The 17,374-nt window shown below is 45.5% G+C and overlaps 1 protein-coding gene and 1 long non-coding RNA gene across 4 annotated transcripts in view; both read left to right on the top strand.

Moving 5' to 3' along the window:
• Positions 1-17,374, top strand: part of TSHZ2 (teashirt zinc finger homeobox 2) — a 431,876-nt gene that overhangs the window by 117,615 nt on the left and 296,887 nt on the right. The gene's annotated exons all lie outside the window — the stretch shown is intronic.
• On the top strand, positions 3,930-16,488 carry LOC123392614. Its single transcript, XR_006607347.1, has 4 exons — positions 3,930-7,283; positions 7,367-7,587; positions 8,201-8,244; positions 8,463-16,488. It is a non-coding gene; the product is annotated as an uncharacterized LOC123392614 (long non-coding RNA).

Genomic DNA, 17,374 nt, shown 5'->3' with positions numbered 1-17,374 from the left:
CATAAGAGACACCCCTAATTAATGTGTAAAAAAAAGTAAGTATGCTGAAACACAGAATCCCTGTTGGGTTTTGAGTGGAGTAGTTCCTGTATTTTGGGATAGAGCACTGTTTTTCAGATTATGGAAGACCCATTAGGCAATCAACTTTGTTGGTTATGTCTAGCATTAAAAAAAAAAAAAAAAGTAGAATAAAATAGTATATTGCTAAGTATCTTGCAGGTACCAAAGGAAATAATAGTTTTAAAATATTTGTTTCTTTATACACATAAACGTGTACTGGCTCATCATGTCAAATGTGTTTTCTAGAGTGGGTCAAGCACAAAAGAGGTTCAGAAGCCCTGGTGTAGAAGGTCCAACTTCCCACACGTAAGAGTAGAAAGTAACCCAACCACAAGCACTTATTTGAGATTTCTACCTCCCCAGTGTATAAAAAAAAACATATTTCTTTCATTGGTTTGATTTGCCTGTATCTGAGCAAAACTGGGGTGTCTTTGGGTTCTACCTCTTTCTTTTTCAAATGCTCAGCAGATAGTCCAGCCACCGGGAGGTTGTCAGAAAAAAAAAACTTCCAATGGTATGTTTAAAGAAGAGTTCATGGATGATTCTTTCACAGAATTAAAATATGCCGAACGCTTGCTACATATCTGTGCATTGACTGCTTTTATTGTGGAAAGACGTAACATCACACAGAAGCCAAGAAGAAACTGTTGTGGGGAAAAGAGGTTGTCCAGTTTCTCGGGAAAGTAGAGAGGCAGTCTGGCTTTGAAGCAGGCATGGGAGCAGAGAATAACTGAACTCACCAGCACGCCTAATAACTTCGTTAAAAATCATCTCGCTTCTTCATTCTGTTGCCCATCATTTCAGGCTCTTAGACAGACTGACCTGGCCTCCGGGAAGCATGTGATGAAGACTTGCCCCTCACCTCTTCACAGTCAGATTGAATATTTGCTGTTTATATGAAGCGAACGGCTCTGCATAGCATGGCCTTTTGGGTTCAGATTTTGATGTTCCATGATGAATCCAGCTCTTACCACCTAGATTTTAATATTCATTGTTAACTTGAGGAGCTGACACAGATGGGACAAGATTTCATTATGAACCTCTTTGAACTTATACCAGTTATAGGAGTGGAGAAATAGATTTCACCCAAGAACATTTTTAATGTTATGTCAGAGCCCAATTGATCTGATGGACTTTTAATGACTTCCCTGATAATAAGGGAGATCATGACTTAGACCTGCTTCAGCCAGTGTGGAAAGGTTGATGGCAATTTGCATGGTCTGATGAGATCTGAAGTGGAAGGAAATGGACTTCTGGGTTCAAAGAGATGGCGCCCTACAGAGGTGCCATGATCTGCGGGCCGTTGGGTATGTTGACCATTGGGTATACTTGCTATTAATTCTGCGTGTCTCAGGTTATCTAACTGCATCTGCAAAAGTTAGAACCCGTCGGGAAACCAGTCGAACCAGGGAGCTGAACGCACACTCAGATACTAGAAGACCCAGAAGAGCACTGAATAAAACAGGGACGAGGCTGAGAGTTCCCCCGCTGCCGCGGACTACTTAGGTTGCTGAGAGCACCACATTCGATCTGCAGAAAGTACTTTTCACTTGCATTTTAAGCAAATAGAAGGTTTAGCAGGACAGCATCCCCTGGGTGCCCGTAATGGGTAATTGAGTCGGGAAAGGGGCTGTACATTTCTGATGAGAATTTACCAAAGTCTTCATGTGTTTTTTCTCAAATATTAACGACACAGCCGATTGAGTTGAACAAAAAGGACACTGTGTATTGAAATATGGTATTGTGCCCATCAAATTCTGCCTCCTCTCTGCTTGGCTTATGATGAATACCATTCTTTAATAGCAGGCTGGTGTTCGTGAAGAACTTATTACGGAGGCTAAGAGGAAGCCAAGAATGAAGGAATGCCTGACTGGCAGCAATCAATCACCTCCTTTTTAAAGATGAACTGATCCTTCTTTTTTAAAGTAACAGTTCATACGAAGGTCTCAAACATAAATATGCAAAGCATCAGAGCAATTAAAGTTGCCTGGTCCTGTTAGCGTTTCTGGGCCCGTTTAGGGAAAAGAGGCCTCCCACCCTGCCCAGCAGAGGTGTCTTTCAGGAGTAAGGAGCCCTGGCTCTTCTCCAGGGAAGGCTTCCTGTTAAACAAAGGTTAATTATTGGCACCAGCAGAATAATAATATCCTAAAGCCAAAGGACAAAGTCACATTTGGTTAAAGATTTCTGCATTGTGAGATGAAACATTCAAAGTAGAGTCGCTCTAGGAAGATCTGGTAGAAGAGTTTCAGGCTGTACTTCATTAACTAGCTTTGAACTTTTCTGCACCTTTATTGACATTGGGGACTGGATCATTCTTGGCTGGGGCGGTGGGGGGCTGTCCTGGGGACTGGAGGATGTTCACCAGTAGCGCCTCTGGCCTCCACCCACTGGATGCTGGTAGCACCCACCTCCCCACATTTTTACAACCAGACACGTCTCCAGAGAGTGCCTAAATGTCCCCTGAGGGACAAAATCTCGCCCTCTTGGGAACAATAGCTTTAAAGATACCATAATACCTATAGCAAAAGTCCAATGTCCCCAAAAGGCCAAAGGTTGGGTCGCACCTCCTCTGACCACCTGCTTACCATCCGTTGATACTAATGCCCTCCTCAGACTTTGCAACAAGTCATAGGAACAGTTGTCTCCCTGTGGCTTGCCCATCGCTTCTGCTCTGTTGTCCCTGTTCACCACGGTGTCCCCAGTGCCTGCCATGAGAGCCACACTCTAGACCCTGGAGTGGCTACCTTCTGCCCAGATCCCTCTCCGACCCTGAAGACCCAGTCCCAGTGAGCTCATCGCCAGAAGGCTTCAGCATCTCATCCCGGTGAACATACACATGAGAGCATTGCTGGATTCAGTTCCTTCTCCTCTGCCTGCTTGCCAGGAAGATTCTTTGATCACTTTGTGCCTTGGTTTCCTTATCTATGAAATCCCTATAGCCGTGGGTTATAGCCATGGGTATATGGATCTGTCTGTAGGGTTACTGTGAGGATTCACAAGGATAAGACCTGCAGGTAATACTTATTACAGCATCGCCCATGTCAGCTGATAGGAATATTTCATAGCCTGAAGTCTTCTTCCTTTTGCACACTTGGTTTGTGCCTCTGCCTCAGTTTCCCTCGTAGCCTACTTTCCTTGACCACATTTTCCGAACCCAAACCGGGATCAGTCATGTGACAGATCTAGAAGGATGGCCCCGAGTTCTGAAATGCAAGGGCAGATGGCTGTCCTTATTACGTGTGTGTGTGTGCATGTGTGTGTACACTCGTGTATGTGTGTGCGCTCACATCCCACGTGTGGGCCACACATATGCTCCCAAAAGATCCTGGATGGGAGACCACGTTCTCTCCTTCTCTGGTGTGTGGGAGCTCCGCCTCGTATTTGTTGATCTGAATTCTTTTAACTTCAGAAGAGGCAGTTCTCTTTCAGAAACTCCTCTCGCCTTCTGACCCCCTGAGTCCCTAATGTCCTTCAGTTAAAGAAAGCGTGGCTTTCGTAAATGTTAATTTCTCCAAGAAAATGCTAAATTCTCCAAATGTTAATTCTAACTCCCTTCATCTCTGGCCAGGACAATTCAGGATAAAATTTCTTATTCTTCAGGACTTGTGGAAGAGTGGTTTTAGAAAGACAGTTTAAGATCCAACTGGGAAATTTGATTAAAATGCTGATTTCTAGACCTGGGTTCAGATTTAATCAGAAATTTTGACAGGGGGGCCTTAAAATCTGAATTTTTTTTTTTTTTTGAAAGAGAGAAAGCATGTGTGCGGTGGGACAGAGGGAGAGGGAGAGAGAATCTCAAGCAGACTCCATGCCCAGTGTGGAGCCCAACTCGGGGCTTGATCTCATGACCCTGAGATCATGACCTAAGCCAAAATCAAGAGTTGACCACTTCACTGACTGAGCCACTGGGGTGCCCCCAAAATCTGAATTTTTAAAAGCGCCCTAATTCATATTTATGATTGCTCATTCTAATAGCCAGGACATTCGAAAAATCCAGCAAAAAGCATGGAGGCCTCCTGGGATTACAGTCTTTGTTTGCCGGGGCCTGGGACTGTGGCCATGTTGATGAGGAGAGAAAGAAAGTTGTGTTCCTCCATGCTTCCCGCCACGCTCTGGACAATGTAAACGATGCACAGGGAGAGATTTTCTTGTTTAAATGAAAGGGTTGTATTCTTAGTCTGCATTCCACCACTCTTAAGAGCGCCCGAGGGGGAGGGCTAGGTGCTTGCCTGCAGTCTGGAGGAGGGCGAGTGTTCTCCGCAAAGCAAAGCAAAGTACAGACAGTGACAAGTTCTGAGAATTATCTCAGAGCATCAAGACTGAAGCCATGACTTCACAGAGCATCCCTTTTGGGAAGACTTTGTGACCAGGTGCACCGGAAAGGATTCCATATGGCTCCAAGAGTCTGGTGGAGTTGGATGCATAGTTGAGTAGAACCCAAAGATATGAAATAATCCATCCTTGGTTTCTTTCTAGATGATTAATCCCTCCTCGATATCCAAGACCTGTCTTATGATTAATTTAAGTTCTCCCACAACCAAAAGTCTGTGTCAAATCCTTAAGAGTAACAGAGCCCCACGTCCCATGTGATTTATTTAAGAAACAAAAGCAAAGAGGCTGTTAGGTCTCTTCCTTCAACTTCCCTGCTTGCCAATAATTTCATACCGTTGATTTCTTTCTCCTTTCCTGTGGTTTCTGAACAAAATGCAACTCTCCCTTTTGGCACTCTTCAACAGTGGACCCAGGGCATTTAGTTGGAATTCCGCATTACCTCTTTCTAACTGGAGGGACTTCACATGGACTTGCGAATCCTCACCCTCTCCTTCCCGGACTTCTCCGTTCTCCCTTCCAACATCCTTCAGTCTCCCTTCTTAATAAGTAAGTAGACAAATAATTAAAATATTTCAGTGCTCTGCCATAGCTCATCTTAAAATGAGTGTAAATATAAGACTACTTCTCAGGGTTTGCGGAGGAGTGAATGAGTGAGTTAAAGCGTGTAGGAGATCGTTGGCCCAAGGGACGTGTTCACCTCCTGTTAACTCAGAATTTCATGGGAAATCTCTCTGTCTCAATTATACCGATCCGTCTGTCTTTCTGTTTTTTTTTTTTGTGCACTCACACTTCCCTCCCGAGCACCCTCGTTTTTTGAGTCCTTCATGACCAATCTCGCTAAAGGAGCCTTTGATCTCCACTCCCCAACAAAAGGACCTCACCTCCTATGCATTAAAGGAGACTTTCAGGGGGTCTTTGGTTACACCCCCGCTGAGTGCTGATGATTCTGTAACTGGATCACCTGTCCAGAGACCCCGCCCCCTGCCCCCCACTCCACAAGCACCCCACCCAAATGCTCTGCAGTGTTCTACCTAACATCTCGGTTCTTCCTTTCCGTTATTTTCAGATTTGTAATGACAGTTTTGGTGTCTCCCCTTTTAAATGACTTGATCTCTGGTTGTTGATGTGGCTCCTGTTGCGCCTTCCTAATGACGATAGAAGCAGAAACTTGGGGCCAGAGAAATTTGTTCCCCATCTACCTTGTGATGCTCAGTGCCCTCTGTGACTATGTGTCCCCCTCTCTCTTCCTCACGTGACCTCACAGACTCCATGGCTCCCTAGGGCTCTCTCTGCCTTGGGTTCCCATTTCATCTTATCTCACCGCATCCAGCGATCTCACCTGACGTGGCCTCCAGAAGCATTCTGCTGTAGCCTCACTATAGTTAAAAACAAAAACAAAAAAAACAAAACATAGTTTTCACATTTTGGTATTTTCACCTACCATCCCTCTTTGCGGCTTCTTTTGGGAAATTGGAGCGTTGCACCACGCCAGACCTATGTTTCCACGTGACCGCAGCCGGCTGGAGCTCAGAGTGTGGCTCCCATCATCAGGGCGCCCCCAAGTTCATTGTGACTCACAAGCACCTCCACTCTGCTAACTTCCAGGCCCCTCCAGGCAGTTCAGGCTACCACTCCTATCGTAGGATCCCCAGATAAGTTGTGACTTCATGTAACAAGGACAGCCAAAAAAGAAAAGAAAAAGAAAACCACTTTAGGCATTCATCAATACTTGGTGGCATGCTAATTGGGAATCATCATTCTATAAGAAGGATCGAGTTACACAGTGGGGAAAAAAAAAGTATAAAAAAACTGATGTTGTAGGCAAGGAAGGCAGGTCGAGATCTGTTGGGACCATTGGGGCATGAGATAGTGAGTACTGGAATCCTGGGGCCAAGGTATGGAAATCCAGGCCACAGCGAATCCAGACGACGCTGCCGAGGAAAGTTTGGGGACAGATGAAACTAAAATAAAAATTTTAAAAAGCAGATGCAAAACCTAAAATAAAGCTACAGAAAGAGCTGGAGGGCTGCTGGTGCCACGGATACATACGTGGAGGCAGAGACTGGGGGGGATGTTGACGGTTCTGACGATGACGCGGAGTCCCATTTTGGGCCTACTGAGTCAGAGGCCAGCAGACAGCTAAATAGACTCGGTGCGGTGGGAGGGAAGACACGGCGCGGAGCGGGGAAGGTGGATGGGAGCTGCGGCTTTAGGAGCTGCCCACATTTGTGCGGTTTTCCAAAAGCTCTCTTGGAGGCCGAGAAGAAAGAGAAATTAAAAGAGAGGAGCGGGAGGAAAAAGAGAACCCCTAAGAAGGAAAGAGTCAAGAGAGAAGTCGGAGATGAAGCAGAGAAGTTAGGAGATCGAGATGATAGATTGACATAGAAGGGACTTTTCTAGCAGGAGCCACTGAGCAAGGGAGAATGTATCTACGTAATCTGTCTCCCTGAGACTCCTAGCCTTGGTTAGGAGAAGGTCGTTCAGTCATTCAGTAAGTAGACACTGAGCAGCTGCAATTTTCCAGAAAGCGTGCTGGGAAGAACCGTTCAACCTGGAGATTGTATCGATCAGTAGAGCCTAGCTTTTGCTATCACACAGACTCCCAAATCTCTGTGGCTTAACATCACAAAGGCTTGCTTCACACTCATGCCAGGGGCTCTGATCCCTGTCCTTCTCGGTCATTCGGGCACCACGCTGACAAAGCCGCCATCCTTTGAAACATGGCGACTGACGTGACAAAGAAAATATGCACCAGCCATTGAAGCTTCTCCCGGCATGTGAAGGCAAGTGGGGGGGGCGGGGGCGTGTGCATCTAACGTTGAGGGGCAGCAACGTACACTCGCAGCGCGCGTCGGCAGGGATGCCAGCCGGAGCATTCGTGCATGGTCCCTGTGAGTTCCCCAGAGATGGTTTTAAGGAACAGAAGGTGAAACCCACAGCTGTACATACTTACCTTTCATTTCCTTACATCAAGGCTTACAACCGGATAGGCAAGAGCCCAGGGCAAGATGAAAATGCAGGTCCCGGGCCGGAGGCAGGGAAGTCCATCACCTCCACACTCAGGCCAACCACTCAAGTCGTGGTGGAGAGATGAACCCCCAAAGATGGTAACCTCTGCACCCGATGGACTTGTTACCTGGATCAGGGGCCGCCCCCCCCCATCACAGCTTGGCGCTGCCGACTTGGAGAGGAATGGTATCACGTGGCATGAATCTGACCTTGACCCTCCCCTGACCCGTACCCAGGCTCCCACAGGGATCTGAGGGCAGTGGCAGAAGGTCAGCCTTCCCCCACCTCCCCAACACGACCCAGCCCCCCCCCCCCCCGGAGACTGACTGGCCGCGGTAACAGGACCAAGGCAGGGAGGAGGAAGTCAGATGAGATCTGGTCACCAGAGGGCAGGCTGTGAGCGGCTGAGATGCCTTCCCAGGGAGCTGGGAAGGGGTAGAACCACTTCTGAGCTGAGGCTCTGGGTCCCCGGCGGTTGCCCCCTTCCCCATTAGACTTCCCCTTACAAAACCCGAATTCAAGGATATTATTAAAAATGTCTTCAAGACAGTGACCACAGAGCCCCTTTGGAGAGGGCGGTCCTGTGTAGATATGCTGCCCCACACCCACCATAATGCCTTCTACTCCATCATTTGCCTGTTCTTCCTTCCAGTTGCCCTTGAAATGACATTCAGATTAGAAGTCATCCTAACAGGAAATTCGTTTGGGGTGTAACACAAATCCCCACCTACCGAGGTTACCTGAACGGGCTTGACAATAACCTTCTCTCTCTCTTTTTTTTTTTAAATCTTCTTCCAAGATGTGAGGATCTTCGTAACCCCACGATTGGGGCCCGGGAACGGGGTAAGGCCAGGGAGTGGGATGTGCGAGGCAACTTTGCAGGGCCCATAGTCTGCAAGTTTGTGATTTATGCAACGTCTGAGAATCTTTGCTGGAAGATTGCATATTCGATAAGCCCTCAGCTTCTCCCCTCGCCGGTGAGGCAGCCTGCAGAAGTCAGGTGTCAGGGAAATAGAAATAGGTGGTCTTAATGTTCTCTCCGGTATTCTATCTGTCTGCAGAGAATATAGCTTACAACAGATTAGCAGACTCAACCTACACCGAGACCGTGCTAAGAGTGAATGCTGTTGACATTATCAGCGATTCCTGGAGGAGAATCTCCTTCTTTTCTTCCTTTTCTTTCTTTCCGGAATTTATTTGCTCCCCTGTATACTTGGCTCTCCTTTTTCCCACTGCTGTTTATCTCCTGGAAATAGCTTTGCGTATCGAACCATATTAAATCCACTTACTTATTGTTAGTTTATCTCTGTTTGGTATATCAAATGTTTATTTATAAGCCACTCGTGTCTCTAAAATTTACCTGATTGTTGCCTGTCTCTTCTGCTTGCTGGCATGTATCCGACTGGGCTGTGCATATATTTGCTATCCTCAGATAATAGAAGTCTCTTTGGTAAATATAACTATTTAGAAGTCCTAAAGAAAGGTTTAGAATACTTAAGAGGCAAAGAAAACATTCCTCTGTGCCCAGAAAGTACCTTCTAATGCCCAGAAAAATGCATCCCATGTTGGCGTTGGCTGTGTTCAGGAACGAAGACCAGATCTGGCAGTGAGTCCTTACGAGTAAGTTAATCCCCTCTCCTAAATGTTTTCAATATCCTGAAGTCCCACTTACCACAAACTGATAAGTGTTAGTGCGCATGTGAGGCTGTCTCCCCGGTAGGTCCGCATTCCATGACAGGTCCAGGAGAGGACGGAGTAACTGGTCCTCCTCAGTCAACACTGGCTCTCCAACACCTGACACAATGCCTCGGAGACAGCAAGAGGCTCTTAACATTCCTTGAGTGGATGATGAATGCTTGGCCTCCTCTGAACTGGGATGCTTACTTTCCTCATCTCTTGTAAATTTACATCTAGGATTATTCCGATGTACCTGTCTGTGGTCTGTGGCTACACAAAGCATCCTGTGAAGAGACACTCTGAGACGAGCCCTGGGAAGCCCAGCTTCGAGCCAGACGCACCTGTGCGTGCACTTGGCCTCGAGCATTATTAGCTGGGCTGTGTCATGGGACCTCTCAACTCCAGGCCTTCATCTGTTAAGTGGAAATAGACAACTCACGGGTGTGTCATGAAGATAAAACGAGGTGATCAAGGCAACCTCTAGAGTACACAGTAGGCACTCCATAAATACCACCTGCCACTTCCACTGCCACCTGGTCAAGTTGTATTTGTCAGCCACCAGCGTCAGCGTGTTGGGAGACTTTGGGTGCAAAATGGACATCTCGGGGAACGCCTCCTGGCGTGCTGACTCTGTAAATTCTTTTCACTGTTCCGTGGGGCGTCATCCGCAGATGCCTGTGCCCCGGGACAGGCCGTCTCTGGGCTGGACACAAAACTGCTCTCTCCCCAAGCCCCCCGGCGTGGAGGTAGTAGGGAGGAGATGTGATTATTCGGGCCTTCTGCTTCAATTATTTTGTGCCTGGGGTTTGTGTTTATTTGCCTGCAGCGAATTCAGGAGCACGATCAGCGCTCACGTTCACTCAGTAAGAGTTACCGAGGTTTTCCAGCAATTTCTGAGTCTGGATCTGAGAGGCAAGAAGAGGCCTGGGTTGGGTTCCAGACATGTAGCTGTCTTCCTTGCCTGCGGGAAGCATTCGTGCTCAGTGGTTTGGCCCACAAGGATGAAGCATCCTTGCGGGCACCAAATCTTAGCATCTCCGCCCCCCACCCATGTTAGCCTTCGTTATTCATTCACTGGCTTACACCGACTTACTCGTGCGACAAGTACATTCGGGAGCTCTGCTCTTTGTCAACCATTGGGCTACAGGTGGGGATACAAGGTCTTTGCACTTAATGGATCTTACCTTCTAGAAGAGGGGGAGGCCATAAATATATGCCTTAATTTTAGTTGGTGCCATGGCAGAAAAAAGTAATGCAAGGCAAAGAAATAGAAAACAAAGGGAGGGGAGTTGGGGGGGGGTATACAAGGGTTTCCGTGAGGTCATCAGAGCCCAATGAGCGAGGGAATGAGTCACGTGAGAGGGAGGGCAGCGTATTCCAGGCAAGAGAGTTGCAACAGCAAAGGCTGCTGGGAGGGCTGAGGGGGGAGGGAGACGGGGCGGCAGGGGCATGAGTGAGGGGACAGTAACAGCAGATGAGGCAGGTGGGAGACAGGGGCCGCCTCATGCAGGACCTTTGCGACCAAGACAAAGAATTTTAGGATCACAGGGAATGAGAGAACAAGGAAGGAATGATGGATGTCTGTGGGAGTGCCTGGGCTCGGTCCAGCCAGGGGCTACCCGGCACATTGCTGCTGTGACTGCCACAGGAGCCGGAGCGGCTGTGGGGTCGGCATCATGGGACCAGATAGCTACGCAGCTGGTCTGGACCTCAGTGTTCCCACCCATAAGATGGAGATAATGATCTCTCTCCTTAATGACTCTCATCTGAATTAAATGTATCTGGATGCATCAAGGAATGGTTGCTATGTAGAAATGACATTACATCCTATCATGTTATTATTATTTTCAGAGGTTTTGTTGTTGCTGTTGTTTTTTCCAAAATGACAAAAGAGAAATGGATGTGTAGGGAAGGATGGGAGCTGCCCTAGGATCCGGCCGTGTGCTCACCTTGGGTTTACTGCTTGGCAAACCATTCTTGCCAGATAATACCTGCTTGGTATAACCTAGAGGTTCCTGTCTTCAATGTAAGTGTCTTTAAAATAGAAATACCAGCGTCTTCCCACAACCCACCTCTTTGGAGTGCCCCAGGCTCTTCCTCACTCCCTGACCTCAGGCTCATTCATCATCTCTCAACTCCCACAGTCCACCGGCCCCCAACCCGTGCCCCTGCGCTGTGGCTGGTGCTCATGCTGTTTGTCCAACTGGCCACAAGGGCCTCATTACCCAATTTTAGAAGCAACTGACCACGTCAAACATGCTATGAGTAGTGTCCCTGGCAGATGCAGTACTGGAGATCCTGCATGCCTCTCTCCAGCACTTGGGAGACCAGCCCCTTATTCCCCGCTGTTGACTTTTACTCCTACATAAGACCGTAACTCCAGTCTCGTGTCTCAGGGAATATCCCCTGACCTCCAGAACAGACCCGGCCCCTCACAATAGGCTCCCCTGCCCGTAAACCCCTTTGTAGCATTAATAGCAGTGGCAATCTTCTTTTTTCACGTGATTATATAACTGAAGACGGTGTCCTCTGCTAGAAGAGAGCCTGGAAGCCACGGCCATTTGTTTCTTTGCTGTTTCCTCACCATCACCATTTCTGTGCAAGTACAGTTTCTGGCTAAGATCGGCCGTGCCATGTTTGTTGAATGAATCATCAACCTTCCAGGAAGCATCTGTGTCTTTTGTAGATGCTTTAACTGGTAGTTTTGTTACTCCAAAGCCCAGCAAGAAAAAGGCAAAAGAATCCATGCAAGACTGCCCCATGAGAAGAAAACCAGATCTTTTCCAAGAAAGCCAAGCTTCTGTGTGTTCTCCAGTCTAGAGGGCAGAAGTGTTGTTCATCTCAGCTTCCTGTTCCCAGCAAAGAATGAAAAGCCAGTGTCTCTGGTTGAGGCTATAAAGTCAGGGAAGTTGGGCTGTGACTTTAGACCAGTCTCTTATCTGGAGAGCTTCCAACACCACAGTCAAGGCCACTGGTCACATCCTGAGATTGAGGTTTTAGCAGATCTTTCCCAAGATCACCAATGAGGATGCAGATGCAGATGTTCATATTTGCTGAGGTTTGTGGACTACTATAAAAAGAATACCACGGAGTGGGGGGGCTTGAATCACTGAAATTTCTGGAGTCTGGAATCCCAACATGGGGTTGGGTTCTAGTGAGAGTTCTCTTTTTGGTTTCTTCACATGGTAGAGACAGACAGAGGCAGCGGTGGGAAGAAAGGAGAAAGCTCTCCTATGTGTCCTCCTAAATGGGCAATAATCCCATCGGGGGGCTCTACCCTTGCAACCTAATAACCTCCCAAAGACCCTACCCCATAAAGCTAGCCCGTTGAGCATCTCCACATATGAATTTTGAGGGGACCGTCCTTAAAACCTAGTTAAGGTGTTAACACCATCCTCACTGCCGAGTGAGATTTGTAGCCAATGTCCTCCATGCCTGCAAGAGGCAACATGAGACACCTATCTCTTCCCTATCAAGAAAGACTTGGATTTACACAAAGTAACCTGGGTCATTTGTCCACTCAGCAAATACTTACCAAGCAACCACAATGTGCCAGACCCTGTTCTAGGCACTGGGGATTGGGAAGTGAAAAAGATTGGCAAAAGTGCCCATCCTCAGGGAGCTTTCTTGCTAGTGGCAGAGACAGTAGGTAACTATATAAGGTAATTGGCTCATGCTAAGGGCTGCTGAGCATATAACACATGGTCATGTGTTTGAGAATAGTGCAAGGAGAAGGAAACAGCTTTAGATTGAGTGATGACCCTTAGGGAGAGCAGGGTTCCCAGAAGGAGGAGCAGCCGTTGTAAAGGTCATGGAACCTAGTTAATGGCATTGAAAGGTCATTTGGGAGTACAAACAGGTATGCCCATTTTAAAAATCCGTAACCCTGACAAAAGGCAAATACATTTAGGGTATCACTTGGATTCTAAGTTGTTCTTTGTTCTCATGTTTTGGCCAAGCAGTAAACAAATTCGATGTAGTTCTCTCTGCTTAATCTCTTTCCAAGATTTCCCGCAATCCACCTGTCTCTCTATTCCTGAATAGCTGAAATGGCAGCCAAATAGGATGAGAAATATGTATTTTCATGAAGTCATGTCACACTCAACGTTACAGCAAGGCCACATGGAGGAATGACAGAATTATCACTCCCCTTTTATCACTCAGGAGAATTGTAAAATTGTGTCGTTGTGGGTTTTGCTGTTGACCACAACGATTTGATCGGCACACTCAGAGAATTTACAGTGCCTTTGTGGAGTAAAAAAAATATCCGGGTAAAAAACCCAAATGCCTTTGAAGGCTTCGGCTACACTGATAAATGGTTCTTATAAAGCAACATATTGATAGTTTGAGGGTTAGTAAGGAAAGATATTGGGGAAAGATTTTGTAAGAAACAAATGGATTTAAATTTTAAAGAGGAAGGATGGGAGGAAGGGAGGAAGAAGAGTTAAAACATGACAAAACAGAATTACAGTGCCTTGTGTCAGGTTCACTAGAAGCAGAGCCTGAGGCAAGGATTTGGGCATGGGTGATTTACTGAGTGATTGCAGTAAAACCTGTAAGGGTGTGAGGGAAGCAAGACAATGCTGAGGAAGGATGTGGTCCCTGGTAAAGTCTAACTTTGGTCTGAAGCACAGATGGAGGGCTCTGGAAATTAACGCCCAGTGGGTTTCTCCTCTTTAGAGACAAGGAGGATGGATTTTGTATCCCAGTGTCAGTCAGACATTGGCTGTGGGTGACAGGGAGGTGTCGTAACTTTTCAGGTAAGTTGGCACCTGCCAGCTTTTGAGGACAATTCTGCAGGGGGGGCAGTTGTGGGTGGCCAGCTGCCACCACTCACCATAGCAGTGGTTGGCTGCACCAGTAGGGGATCTTGGTGGGGAACTCGTAGAGTCTCCTGCAGCAGATTCTCCTTCAAAAAGGTCTCTCTTTTCACAAAATAAGCATCCATCCATTCATTGAATTAACTCCTTTATTCAATGAATTTTCTTGAGCACCTACTGTTTCCGAAATTAGTGTTACAACAGTGAACAAAATGGATCTGTTTCTAGCCAGGTACCACCAAACTTAAGCAAATGAGAGAGACACCACCAATCAAACCATGGCAAGAATGAAGATAAGTTCTGTGGTAAGAGAGGTCAAGTTCTATAGGACTTCTTATTAGGACTCCTGAATCTAGGGCAGACAGTCGAGAACAGTTTTGCCCATCACAGTAGCCATGAGCCACATACTGTTATCCAGCACTTGAAATGCCGCTAATCCCAAGTGAGATACTCTGGAAATATAAAATATACCTGGAATTTCAAAGACTAAGTATGGAAAAAAAAATGTAGAAGAATCTCTTCAATGATTTGTTACAATGATTAGCTGCTAAAAGGACAACATCTGGGCTCTATTGAGTTAAATAAAATATATTATCAAATTAATGGTATTCCTTACTATTTACTTGTTTAAAGTGACTTCTAGAAAATTTTTAGATTACATATGTGGCTCTCTTTATATTTCCATTGAATGGCACAGGCCAAGGGCTTCTTTCATACCTTCAGCATCACAGATTAGCTTGCTGAACAATCCCAAACTAATCCACAAACCAGTTAACATGGGTGTTCACAGAGCATCTCCACATAATGAAGATATGGCATATTGCTCCAAATTTAATACTGAGCACTTCTGATCACTTGAGGCCACTATGTTTGGTTTGGTTTGGTTTGGTTTGGTTTGGTTTGGTTTGGTTTGGTTTAGCTTGGTTTGGCTTGGCTTGGCTTGGTTTGGCTTCATTTGAAGGAGCCCCTTTGATGATGGACTTCTCTTTCCACCTCCCTCTGGTATCCAAAGGCTCACAGAAACACAATTTCTTTCCATCCCGCACCCCTTTTAGATAATTGTAGTTTGACTGAATAGTGTTTTCCATCTACCGCAGATACAATTCTCATTTTATCAGTCCTTTTTTCTCTTCTCTGTGTGGCATGATTATGAATATAAATCTATAGATTCAAAAGTGAAGAGGCAAAGAAATATAAATGGTTTGAAGTGAGTCTCTTTTCAAGTAATTTTTCCCTACCCTAGTAAGATGTCACTCCACGAGAGATTTCACAGCAGAGCAACACTAGAAAGTATGATAATCGTTCAAAACATAATTGAAAGATTTCAAAAGTTGAACTGGAAGCATTTTTGTCAGAGTTTATTGCAAGTATTTTGTATCTTTAAAAAAAAGTTTATGAAAGTTCTGTGACAAGAAGATAAATTATGGAACCATAAGAACAGGGAAATAAATGGATCCTGGAGACTGACAAACAGGGCAAATGATGAGAACGTATAATTTTAGAACACACAAAAAAAGGTAACTAAATTTGAAAAATTGCATTAGTGTATCATTTTCTGTATATGAGCCATTAGAGGGGAAAAGTGGAAATTACACCCTGTAACAAAGTAAAAATGTTTTCAGTGTTTAAAGGTAATTTTGTAATACTGCTACTATTACTTAAACTCTTACCTCTTATAAAAATCCAAAGACAGGACCCCTGGTGATATTACCTGTGTCTTAGGCAGAGAGCAACAATTTGAATTCCATTCAAATACATTTGTATTTTGCCAAGTGCTATCAAGCTCTGAGCTGCATAATTTGCCATATAAGTGAAATAGATACTTTTCCTCTGCACATTTATCACTCTCCTGTGGGCTTCATTACTGACAATCAAATCATAGAAGATGTACAAAATTGTCATGATGCACTTATTTTCTCATGATATTCGATACAAATAGTACTTCTTTACAAATGGCTCCCCCCCACCCCCAATCATTTGCCATAACATTTTTGCGGGCTTTCCAGAATCTTACTAAAGTTCCAGCGATAGACCTTTTTTTCCTCAGCAGATATGTAGGACTCCTTGGAAAACAAATATTTCTATTTCGGGAAAAATTAAAAATACTTCCCATAAAGAAAAGCAGTATTGTTTCCCAGTAGTCCTCATGTTAATCCCTAGATGTGTATATGTGTGTGCACCAGTAAAAGTGTTTGTGAAAACAATAGATCCTAGCTCAAGTTATCTCCCTTTTGAAATCACATCCATGCTGTCACCGAGTCATTTTAAGGATTAAATATAGAGGTGCTCATCAAATGCCCAAAACCTGGTTGGGAAAATTAAATGAGGCAGTGGGCAAGAAATACATAGCCTCCTCTGTCTAGCTTTTCTTTTTCCACTTTTAAAAACATCATGGGTACAGAGAAATTTTCATCCACTCTAAAGGATGAGAGAACAGACTCTTGGCCCAGCACCTTTAATGGGCAAGGCTATAGGGAGGGGTGGGGACTGTGGCAGACTGAAGAGCACACTCTGGCTCTAAGGGAAGCCACTACTCCCAGCTCCAGTTTCATGCTCCATGAGCGATGTAATGTTTTCCTTTACTTCTTTTCAAAAGAAGCCAGAAATCTGGATTTCTCTTTCCCTCTCTGTGTGTGTGTTTAGAAAGATATTTCTTGATTTTTAAAGCTTGATAGCATATTTTAAGTGTATAAACACTGAGCAAGCCAAAGAAAATACATTTCCTCGCCAGATACAGCCTGAAGACTGCCAGGGTGGGACTTCTTTCTGTGGAATGGTCTTCCCCACGGGTCTGGGGCAGCCAGGGTCATCATGTAAAGGTCATGGAGTCTGTCCCAAATCTCTACCTCTCTACTCTCTCTCCTAGGACATGATCCGTTGGAGACAAGATCATCTGTTGATAGATATTATGTAAAATGTCATCTAAGATCATCTATTGATAGATATTATGTAAAATGTCATCTACGTTAACTGTAAAAACTCTGCTTTTCTTACCAATAGAGGTGGTACTTGGACCTTGAACGTAGTTATGTCCCCTGTCAACAAAAATCATTTCATCATTGTCACCTAGAGAGTGTGAGTCTCAAGGCAACAAACTGAAGACATGGAAGGGGATATCAGTTTTATTTTCTGCATTTCAAGTTCATTCCTGTTTTCAGCAAAGCAGACACAACTTTTTAAGTCTGACCTGGTATGGGATCCCTTTCCTCTATGTCTCTGGGCTCTGGCTGCCTAGACACAACAGAGTCATTTAGTCCTTGAGCTGTTGGCTTCCATCAGCTGAGCACTCTTCCCTCCTTCCTCTTTTCTCCTCCTCCCAGTGAAGTAGACCCCCTTGTTTATCTGGGATGGGGTGTGGGGAAGGGAGGGCAGAGGAAGACCCTCCCTCAACTCTCAACTCTGGGCAAATTCTTTTTCTTAACCTTTTGTTACAAATCCTCTGAGTCTCTCAAGGGGTTTTTAGGCTTTTGGAGATA

This window comes from Mustela putorius, unplaced genomic scaffold (assembly GCF_011764305.1).
Source record: "Mustela putorius furo isolate JIRA1106 unplaced genomic scaffold, ASM1176430v1.1 tig00000592_pilon_pilon_pilon, whole genome shotgun sequence".
In the NCBI taxonomy this organism is placed as follows: Eukaryota; Metazoa; Chordata; class Mammalia; order Carnivora; family Mustelidae; genus Mustela; species Mustela putorius.
Note: the sequence above shows the minus strand (reverse complement) of the source record. Positions and strands in the feature narration are given on the sequence as shown.